This window comes from Porites lutea, chromosome 8 (genome assembly GCF_958299795.1).
Source record: "Porites lutea chromosome 8, jaPorLute2.1, whole genome shotgun sequence".
Classification (NCBI taxonomy): domain Eukaryota; kingdom Metazoa; phylum Cnidaria; class Anthozoa; order Scleractinia; family Poritidae; genus Porites; species Porites lutea.
In genome coordinates, this window is record NC_133208.1 from 4,333,937 (window position 1) to 4,345,830 (window position 11,894).

General features: G+C 38.5%; 1 long non-coding RNA gene across 1 annotated transcript; it reads left to right on the plus strand.

The window, feature by feature from the left end:
• The first annotated feature begins 9,285 nt into the window (after positions 1 to 9,285).
• LOC140945755 (uncharacterized) lies at positions 9,286 to 11,631 on the plus strand. The gene is made up of 3 exons (XR_012166744.1): positions 9,286 to 9,376; positions 10,344 to 10,442; positions 11,566 to 11,631. It is a non-coding gene; the product is annotated as an uncharacterized lncRNA (long non-coding RNA).
• Positions 11,632 to 11,894: the final 263 nt, after the last annotated feature.

Genomic DNA, 11,894 nt, shown 5'->3' on the forward strand with positions numbered 1-11,894 from the left:
GGTGACCGAACAAAAAAAGGGAAAAAGTTCAATTTTGTTTTAGCCTGCGAGCAAGCTCTCCTAGAGCTCCTAAAAATTAAATTGTACGCTGTTTAACTTCTCCTAACGGGGTCTTATTCAATGGTAATACATTGTAGGATTCAAACTGTACCCTGCGAAAAAAGCCGTCTCTCCTCGATTCTCGCCGCTCAAGGGCTTTTAGACCCTCGCTAGTGAGCTACGACTGCGTGAAGCGAGGACTGCGACTACCATTGAATGAGACCCCGTTAGAATAAGTTAAAAAGAGTACAGTTTCATTCTTAGGAGCTCTAGGAGAGCTTGCTACCAGGCTAAAACAAAATTGAACTTTATTTCACTTTTTTTTTCTTCGGTCACCACCAAGCCTTAATATCCACATGGAAATTAAGCGCCCATCATAACGGCAGAAAAAGTTAATAAGCGCACAGCCTCGAATAAGCGCCCACCCCACCCCACTTCGGCTCCCAAAAAATCTTCAATAAGAGATAATAAGAGACCCTCCCGAAGACGGAGTTTTCTTCAGAGTATTGTACAGAAACCTTGCTTTGTTGCATCTTCGCTTTTTGTTAGTACCATTTACCGTTTTGTTGCAAAATATACTACTACACTTGCTGAGAATGGTGAAAATTTAATAAGCACCCAGCCTCGAATAAGCGCCCACCTCGAATAAGCGACCACTTTCATGGTCCAAAAATTTAATAAGCGCCCAGGGCGGTTAATCGAATTAATACGGTGTTCCAGCCAGAGATTCAAAAACTAGAATAGTAAATCATCTCATTACTTGCGTAAAAGAGTTAGCGGTGTATTTCATACATCAAGCACTCCTACGATTAGCGACGCAGCTATCTAGAGCTACAATACATAGAAAAGTCAAGAACTGTTTAGAAATCAGGGAAATGTTACGGACGGATAATGGGAACGTTTAATTCTGATCAATTTACCCTAGTAAACTGAACGAGCGAGTGGCCCATTAAACGAACGTCAAGTAATTTTGTATTCTTTTCTGTAACGTGTTGAAATAGTTCTTAGTATATGAAGTAAAAACGTTTTAGCAAACAATTGCTAAATATGTAATAGAAAACATATTAAAAATCATTATTTAGTTGTTTATAGCACTACTTTGTTTTTAGTTGTTAGGGTACCATGAAAGCGTCCGTGGCCTTTGTTTTGCTCGCCTTTCTCTCCGCGACAACTGCAAAAGTTCATCTTCAAAAGAGGAAGACCTCCGAGGTGAACAGTATTATAAGGAATCAATTTCAAATGATTCCAGAGTAATAACCACGACTTAATTAATTGCACATCAAGTAAATTAGTACAAGCTCTTGCAACCTATTCAAACTCACTTAGTTGTCAGGAAACGTCTTTAAAGACGTATTATAAAGTTACTTCAGTATCACTGCGCCTGAGCAAAATTAAATCCTATCAAGTAGTTTCTACAGTAAAAAATAAAAATTTTGCTCTGACTTTCATCAAGTTTATTAGTAAATCAACTTACCAACACTGCTTAGCCAAGTGTTGATAAATAACGTAGTGTGATCCAGAGTTGCACTGTTTTAGCTTTGATTGCACAGGATCCCGATAGTAACATTCAAGCTGCTTAAAATCGGGGCGCGAAAAGTGCTGTTCACTGGCTTACTTGTAGTCATCACAAAGTTCTACCCTGCGAACCGCACACGTATTTCCGGTCGTCGCTTCTATCCCTCCAAAAAAACGTCTGCGAACACCAGCGGCAAAACGATTTCCGTGACGTAGAACCTTTTTAGTCAATCACAGTTTAGCTCTTAAAATCAAGGAACTAACTCGCGAGACGTTTTGCAAGATCGTGCGCGGTGGATATGTTCACAAGTCCAAATTGAAAGGACGACGTAGCCTGTGTACTGCCGCCCTTTTTGCTCACAACAACGGCGATTACAAAAGTTTATTTGCCGGGATTGTGGCACTGATTGATGAAATAAGCACTAAGAGGATTCATATTGAAGAAAAGGTTAGAGGGAGAGAAACGACGATCGGAAATACGTGTGCGTTTCGCAGGCTTTTTAAGTTCGCTCGAACACAGAAATAGTGAATGTTACTAATGCTATTATAGCTTACTTAAAAACTTAGTTTTTTGTTTAGGGACTTCTAATAAGGGAAAAGAGATTGTGTTTTCAGGAGCTCATAATGTGTTAGAAAAAATAGTGGTTAAAAATCTTTAATGCATGGCGCGATGAAGACTCAAGGTAGGTCTTGTTTTTATTCTTCTTTTATACCCAGGTCATTGAGGACCAAGATGAAGCAAACAACTTCCTCAAGAGACAATCTGGATGTCCATGTAGAACGTGTGACTCAAAGGAGACATGCTGCGACCCACGTTTTTGCCTGTAAGCATACATTAAGAGAGGGAACCTGGCACCATTCCCATTTTTATTTCCATTTCTTGGCAAAACATTTTTGCATTTGTCTTTCCAAACAGCTCTTTTCACCCTTCATAGACACACACGTGATTGACCTCGTATAGATAACTCTCCTCTAATTCCCCCTCTCTCCCCCTCACCACCCCCCTTCGCCCTCTGTGTGCACTTGACTAGAAGATTACCGTATTTACTCGATTACACGCAGCCCTCCGATGATAACACGCAGCAACCTGAATCTGAAGAATGCGACGTTTAATCAAGGATTATAGAGTGTTGTCCAATATAACCAAACAGATTCCGATAGACGGAGCTAAAATCTAGTAATAGTTGACACTACAGCTGCCCCCGTTCTGTATATTGTCGGTCAATAGTATTCTTGCTTGTTGTGTAGCTCTTTGAAATATACCGATTCATAATGAAGATTTTCACACATATTCCATACAATAGGCGAGATAAATACAGGAAACGCAAGGTTCCATGCACAGTTTCAGGTTGATTTACACAGCTTTGAACAAAACATTCTCAGTTTCGAGAATAGTTTATTCTAAACCATAAGAAAATTTAAAGATTTAATTAGAAGTTGCATTTTTCGCTATTTCTCTGTCACTTGTTACATTCAGTTCATTTATTTGAGGGAAAGTAAGCTTTAGAAATTAAAAGGACGTTTGATCGATTCACGCTTGCGCATTCTAGTCTCATTTGAAACTCTATAACGGAAGGACATCTGTGAGCAGGGAATAAGTCAGAATTTGATTGTCGGCGAATTTCTGTAGTCGTCCATCGTTCTGTTAGTGATAAGCTAGGCGTTGTTCACTCGTCGTGCTTGTTTGGGGCTCAGTCTTATTCCGGTCAAAGAGAGAGACAGAGTGTCTGGCAAGGTTTGCAATTTAAATCAAAGATTTGTGAACTGGTGTCTGGCAAACTCTCCAAGTGTTTATATATACACAGTTAAACGCACATTATAACCTCCCCTGCGCTTAACGAGTGTCTTTTGGTCCATAACTGTCAAAACAACTGCTCCACAGAATGTCACTGCGTAACGCAAAAGAGTATCGAAGTATGACTGCACAATAAATGTCACAAAATCTACCTGAGCGGTCCCTTCGGGATTTTCTGTCTTTACGTCATCCTAACCATTTCGTACTTGCGGGCAAAACAATAGAAACGTCATCATTACCTACCGATTCCTCGCGGCCCCAGTTCGAGCAAATCGAGATTTTTTCTAGTATACTGACTGTATATTTGAACTGTAAGTACTGTCCTTAATATACGCGCGAGTTACTAGGGTGCCTCCTCGGGATTTCGTCTCAGGGCGAAATCCCTCCTGGGGCAATAAGGCAGACAATTGCATCAGCAAAAGAGCGATACATTGGAACTTTAAACATGTTTCTGTTTGAAATAATATTTAGGAATGGTTTACATTAGTTGTGATCAACCGGGATTTAACAAATATGATTTTGAAATAATCGCTGCCCTTGAATAAACGCTCCATATGAAGTGCGCCACGGCGTGTTTTACCAAGAGCCCGGGGAGCGGGGGGGGGGGGGGGGATACTCAACAAAGTTTTATACGGGGAGGCTCCGCCCTGAGGTCCAACCCCTTACCCTTTCATACACGATTTTTCATGAAAGAGGTGCCCCTTTTGTATACCTTCCATGGAAAAATGGTACCCCTTTCACATACCAAGTTTAGAACTTTGCAACCCCTTTAACTGCTTTAAATGCACCGTCTTTTAAATAGGAATTAATCCCAAAACCAGACGGTTTTCTTGACTTTTTATAGCCATGAAATTCATCTTTTAGCCCTTTTGGACCTTTTTTGCATACCACAATAACAGATTTCGCTACCCTTTCATATAGGTCGACCTGTACCTATCCAAAGCAGCTCTCTGATATACCTCAAGCCTGAGAATAAAGCAGGGACACCCAACGACGGTTTCCTCCAACATACATTAAAAATACTTTTTAAGCTATCCAGAGTACTTTTAGATCTCTAGAAATGCATTCTAAGCGGCGCTATAAAATTAATATCTGTTTGGTCATCCTGGGGGGAACTTGAGTCTTTTCGAAATTAAAAGGGCTTCAGTATTATTATCCCGAAAGTTTTAGATGCAATTTAACGTATCACGAAAGTGAGAATTCTTCTGATTCTTATCTCCATCACATTTTTGAATCCGAAAATTTTAGGCTTTTTTTTTTCTACGGAAAATACTTAGTAGCCTGACCCGGGGAGTGAAATGTGAACATTTAAACTTCCGAAAATCGTAGGGAATCTTTTAGATGAGCTTCGAAAATTGTACATGAATAGAACGGTCACCTAGAAATTTTTAGCAGTCCTCAATTAACAGAAAATCCTAGGCAATATTTGCTTCTCCGAACAGATATTTTATAGAAAACAGTGGCTGATTGCCACTGATAAAGGTATCCCTTTCGGGCGGAGCCTCCCCTTATAGGCCATTATAGGGAGTACCTCTCCCGGGTTACCGAGTAAATATGGTACTTTCATTTATTTTAATAACATGAAATTGAATCCTTAACGTGATGCATGACAATTTTCTCAGTTTTTGTATATTTCGTTTTTCTGTTAGCGTCACTGGTCCCTCTGCTGGAAAATGTTCCAAACATCCAGCAGAGATCTCACGTGAGATCACCGAAGAGGAATTGCGGGAGATTAAGACTCCGACCATGAAGCCAACCGCTATTAAAAAAGTTTTCAAAGGCTGGCGATAATATGAGTGAGACCATGATGTATACGTATCACATTTCAAACAGGACTGACTGTAATGGTCCAAGATTGTATCAGGCTTGTCAATAATATTAAACTGCAAGAATCATATTCATCTCGTTATTTTGTCTGATTTTGTTTCCCCGGGGGGACTCCCGTAAAAAAGTGACAGGGATGCTCAAAGTCTCGCGTAAGAGTGTAAATTGCAGATTTTGGTCTAAAGGATGTTTGGGCCGGAAAGTCACTATATTTGCTCATTCGGGTATCGCTTAGAGCTGTACATAAAGAAAAAGATCCACGTTAACAGCAAACGGCCAACATCAAGTTTAAGTTGAGAATTTCTCAGAATAGAAAATAAGCAGATAGAAACTGTTCAGAACAATTCTTACCGGGATAAAACTGGCGTGAAACTACTTATTCTTGAGTAGAAGTAAAAAAAAGTACACGACAATTAAGCGGAAAACTTGGTCATGTGGTACAAATTGGCGTAAACGTGAATCTCAATCTCTCTTTTAACAAAAAAACACGTGACGACTTCGTGGCTATAGAATTAACTGACGCCAAATTCCATGTGTCGCAAGAACAGTAAATCAGCTGATGAAGGAAGAAGGCTGCGGCTCAAAATCGGTTTGACAAAATTCATGGGATAATGTACAGGAATCCATTCGGGGTGAAAAACTGTCGCTCAGAAAAAGGCATTAAACAGTGGATAGGAGGTCTGAAATATAGTCAGAACACAAAGAAAAACAAGAAGACGCTAAAAGTAAACTTGAAAGCGATATTCAATGTACATTTTGTTAATTTAGTGAGCAAAGAATATTTCTCCATACAACGTCTTATTAATTTTCTTGCTGTATGAATAAATAATTAGCTTGATGGGTAGTGTTGTTTTCGGGTTCTTTGGCATCCTAAGAGGCCTGAAACGCAATCAACACGAAAATATACTTAAAAAAATCCTAAAAGGAAAAATTTAATGTACGTTTCGCTCAATTATGGAGAAATTGGATAATTCTCATACAACGTCTTATAACTGTTGCCGTATGAATAATTAATTAGCTAAGTAGGATAATGTTGTTCAGGGCTCTCATAGTGAGCTTAGGCTACCTGTGATTTCAGTTCAAGAAATTGAAGTTAGCGTTCCTACCCGCAAGCGTACGACAATGATTTGTCCGAAGGCGACTCAAATTCTGTTTCCCTCGCGAGAAGGCCGTGAGAAGAAGTCCGCTTATGAAAAGAAACGGACGGAAGTCAAAGAATTAACTAAAATGCTTAAATTGATGCTTCTTGTTCCAATAAGTTTTTTCCTTCTGGCGGCTAGATTATGCTCTGGAGGGTTCTAAGTTTTGATTTAACAAGCTTGTTTCACACTAAGAGGTCATGACACGCCTATTGAAGTTTACTTTCTAGTCGCACCTCTGCTGCTTTCCTGTTTTGATTTCTGCTGTGATTTGCTTGCATTTTAGTGTTTTCGTTCGAATTGTACGTCGACGTCACTTTACTGGAATTGACGTTTGGCTGCTTTGATTGTTTTGTGCGACGATTATTCTCACTCCTCTGTTTGCCTCTCTCTAGCTGTTGTTTGTTTCTTCCTGCCGAGGTTCCAGTACCGAAATTGAAATTTCATGATTAGGATCGCTGTCCAAGGACTTCAATTCCTCCTAAAAAATTGATATATCATCTAGCAAATCAGTCAATTCCAACGAAATTGTGGAATCTAGCTCCCATTCGGAATAATCTCTCAAGATAAAACCATTTCCTTTGTTTACAAAATCACTTTCGTCGACATGGGATGAAACGCACCTCCACCAGGGACGCCATCATTTCTTGACAGCGCTGAATAAAAGTTTGCGGACTTCTCGGGAAACCGATTTCCGATTTCCGATTTATTCAACTTTGGTGAAATTCCCATATCCCAAGGGCTAGACTGCATGGGCGTTTCCCTCTCTATTCCATTATGGGTCTTGCTCGCTCGCGGCACGAGAGACAATTACATTTAATGGTTGTTGTTATTTTTTTTTAGACAGAAGGTATGAAGAAACATACCTTCATCATGAAAAAATAAATAAAAGAATAAAATAAAACATGTAAGATAAGGAACTATATGACCCAGTTATCTACCTTAAACTCAGCGCCATAAATGAAAACAAAATCAAACCAACATAGATTCTTGACTAATCAGTCATTCTGCATAATCAACATAAGGATTAATAATAAGAATGACGATGATGATGATAATTCTTCATGACATACTCAACTTCTCACAATAAATGTTTAATTTTACATAAAAGGCGCATTTGTAAGGTGCGAAGATGATCGACAGGGCACAAGAAGATAACTTTATAAGTGGGTCCCCGTGGGGCACTCCCTTGACAACAAGATATGAATTGCAAAATGTAATTGTCTGTGGGAAAAAACAATCACACTTACCACTGTGAATATGTAATTTGTTATAAATATAATGATAGTTGTCACAAACGATTCAGGGGACTGATCAAGCAACGTGAAAGATAGTCTGAAATGTCTGCCCTGCTACAGACCCTAACCCGAGGAGGTAACGTCGAACTTGCTGACACTTCAATTCAGGCAACGTGACAGTCGAAATTTCGACTAGCCAAGAAACCAGTCCCTTCTCAAAAAACTAAAACTAAAAAAAAAAACAAAAAACAAAAATGATAATAAAATTACAGATGATAAAAAAATATTTTTTGATTTTGATTTTGCATGTAATGTGACTTGGTATGGTCTAACTACAGAGAAAAGACAAGATAAAATAAATAATAATAATAATCTCATTGAATTAATTTAAATAATAGTAACCTGAACATACACAAAAATCTATTATTTAACAGGCTAATGGATTATATTTTCAGCCATCAAAAACAATTTATATGTTAATTATTTGCTTATTATTCTCTACCATCCTTTTCTTGGGTGATTTTAGATACTGAGAGCCAGTCAGAATAGTTTACCAGATAAACTCTTCTTTTATAAGAACCAATTTATAAGAATTTCGACGCTTAAATATGTGACATGTCAGAATTGACATTATAACCCTTAGGTTTGGAAGAGGATATAATTTCAATGAAAATTTGGAAATAAAATGCACTGATATGTTTTTAACTTAACCGTAAAATTATTCCTTTCTCTTAACGGCAAAACAATTAGCCACCAAGGCGCAAAAAAAAAAAAACCTGCATTAACTCAGTGTAATTTATTCCCAATACATTCTAAAACGGAAACGTTTGAAGCTATAATCTAAGAACATTACAAGAACATTTTCACCCTAAAATCGGCAGGAAAATAAGAATATTCAGCCTGGGCCGGAAAAACAACATTCTTATAAAAGGAAAAGAGTTTACGTAGCAATGCAGTTCGCTTTTTCGTGCCTGACGCCTTTCCGAAAAATAGTTTAGCTGTTGATTTGTTTGCTTCCAACTGCAGTTCGTTTAACCTGCATTTTAATTGATGTTAAACACTTTGAAATTGGTCTATACAAACGAATGTTCATCGGTTTACTGTTAGTTTGACCCCGCCGATTTTTTAGTTTTAATCCAACGGAAAGAGTATTTTGACTAACAGGTATATCATAATGTTTGTTGGTAATTTGTTGAAGATGTTTTAACACCCAAACTCATAGTCATTTTAACCAGGGAAAACAAAAGTAGTCAATTTATTGGCGCAAAACTCGAGTCTCTTAATCTCCCTGATTTGACTCTGAAAAAAATTGAAAATTTCAGTAACCTTAAAGTCCCAACAGTGATCATTATCAAATCTCGCCTAACAATATCAATACATCAGTAAAAGAAAAGAAAAGGTTGCACTGAATTCTCTAAGACAATTTTTTTGAGGTAATGTATATAGCTGGAGATCAGTTTGGGGGATTTCGATGTGGATATTAAGGCTTGGTGAAGACCGAAGAAAAAGAAAGTGAAAAAAATTCAATTTTGTTTTAGCCTGCGAAAAAGGGCGAGTGGCCTAGCTATTAAACGGACGTCATTAGTAATTTTCTAGTCTTTTCTGTGACGTGTTGAAATAGTTCTTATTATATGAAGTAAAAACGTTTTAGCGAACAATTGCGGAATATGTAATAGAAAACGTAATAAAATTCATTATTTAGTGTTTATACCAGCACTACTTTGTTTTTAGTTGTTATCATGAAAGCGTCCGTGGCCTTTGTCTTGCTTGCCTTTCTCTCCGCGACAACTGCAAAAGTTCATGTTCAAAACAGGAAGGCCTCCGAGGTGAACAGTAAGCTACAGTATTATAAGGAATCAGTATTGTTTGATGCTATAACAGGATATTACGGAACCGCAAATGGTTCCAAAGTAACAACAACAACTTAATTGGACATCAAGCAGACGTATTAAAGACGTATTTTTAAGTTACTTTAGTATCGTCGCGCCTGAGCAAACTTAAATCCTATCTAGTTTCCATTGTAAAAAATAAAAAAAAGATTGGCACTGACTTTCATCAAATTTATTGGTAAATCAACTCAGTTGCCAACACTGCTTAGCCTAATGTTTATAAATGACTTAGTGTGGTCCAGAGTCGGACTGTTTGAGCTTGTATTGCATAGGATCCCGTTAGTAACATTGAAGCTGGTAACTCGGGATGCGCGCGTGTAGTCGTTTAAGTTCTAGCGTGCGAACCGCAGACGTATTTCCGGTCGTCGCTTCTTTCCCTCCGAAAAATAACGTCTGCGAACCCCAGCGGCAAAACGATTTCCGTGAAGTCGAACTTTTTTAGCCAATTGCAGTTTAGCTCTTAAAATCGAGAAACTAACTCGCGAGACTTCACAGGTCGAAATTGAAAGGACGACGTAGCCTGTGTACAGCTGCCTTTTTTTTTCTCAGAACGACGCGTCTACGAAAGTTTATTTGCCGGGATTGTGGCACTGATTGATGAAATAAGCACCAAGAGGATTCATATTGAAGAAAAGATTAGAGGGAGAGAAACGACGATCGGAAATACGTCTGCGGTTCGCAGGCTATTTAAGATCGCGCGAACACAGAAATAGTGAATGTTACTAATGCTGAAAGCTTACTTAAAAACTTTAAGTTGTTTGTTTAGGGACTTCTAATAAGAAAAAAGAGATTGTGTTTTCAGGAGCTCATAAGGTGTTAGAAAAAATAGTAGTAAAAAATCTTAAATTCATGGCGCGATGAAGACTCGAGGTAGGCCTTGCTTTTATTCTTCTTTTATACCCAGGTCATTGAGGACACAGATGAAGCAAATAACTTCCTCAAGAGACAATCTGTATGCAGAATGTGACTCAAAGGAAACATGCTGCGACCCACGTTTTTGCCTGTAAGCATATATTAAGATAGGGAACCTGGCACCATTCCAATTTTTATTTCCATTAACTCAACAAAGTTTTATACGGGGAGGCTAGCACTCCGCCCCGAGGTCCACCCCCTTACCCTTTTATACACGATTTTTCAGGAAAGAGGTACCCCTTTTGTATACCTTCCATGGACAAATGGTACCCCTTTCACATACCGAGTTTAGAACTTCGCATCCCTTTTAACTGCTGTAAATGCACCGTCTTTTAAATAGGAATTAATCCCAAAACCAGAAGGTTTTCTTGACTTTTTATAGCCATAAAACTCAACTGTTAGCCCTTTTGGACCTTTTTTTGCATGCCACAATGACAGATTTCCCTACCCTTTCATATATTTCAACTTATTAAGTGAAAACGTTACCCTTTCATATGGGTCGACCTGCACCTATCCAAAGCGGCTCTTTGATATATCTGAGGCGTGAGAATAAAGCAGGGACACCCAGAGAAGGTTTCCTCCTACATACCTTAAAAATACTTTTTAGGCTATCCTGAGTACTTTTACATCTCTAGAAATGCATTCTAAGCGGCGCTATAAAATTTGTATCTGTTCGGTCATCCTGGGCGAACTTGAGTCTTTTCGAAATTACTAGGGCTTTTAATTAGTATTATTATCCCGAAAGTTTTAGATGCAATTTAACGTATCACGAAAGTGAGAATTTTGCTGATTCTTCTCTCCATCACATTTTTGAATCCGAAAATTTTAGCTTCCTTTTTTCTACGAAAAATAGCCTAACCTGGGGAGTGAAATGTGAAAATATTAAACTTACAAAAATCGCAGGGAATCTATCAGATGAGCTTCGGAAATTGTACATGAATAGAACGGTCATCTAGAAATTTTTAGCAGTTAATAGAAAATCCTAGGCAATATTTGCTTATCCGAACAGATATTTTATAGAAAACAGTCGGTGGGTGCCCCTGGTAGAGATATCCCTTTCGGGCGGAGCCTCCCCGTGAAGGCCAATAGGGAGTACCTCCCCCGGGTTATCGAGTAAATACGGTACTTTCATTTATTTTAATAACATGAAATTGGTTCCTTGATGTGTTGCATGACAGTGTTCTCAGTTTTTGTATATTTCGTTTTTCTGTTAGGGTCACTGGTCCCTCTGCTGGAAAATGTTCCAAACATCCAACAGAGATTGCTCGTGAGAAAGAGATTGTACTTGAGAGACCAGTCCACGAAGTCATTGAAGAACACTTCAACGGCTGGAGATAAAGTGATTGAGACTATGATGTATACGTATCACATTCCAAACAGGACTGACTGTAATGGTCCAAGATTGTATCAGGCTTATCAAAAATATTAAACTGCAAGAATCATATACATCTCCTCATTTTGTCTGATTTTGTTTCCCGGGGGGACTCCCGTAAAAAAGTGACGGGTATGCTGGAAGTCTCGCGTAAGAGTGTAAATTGCAGAT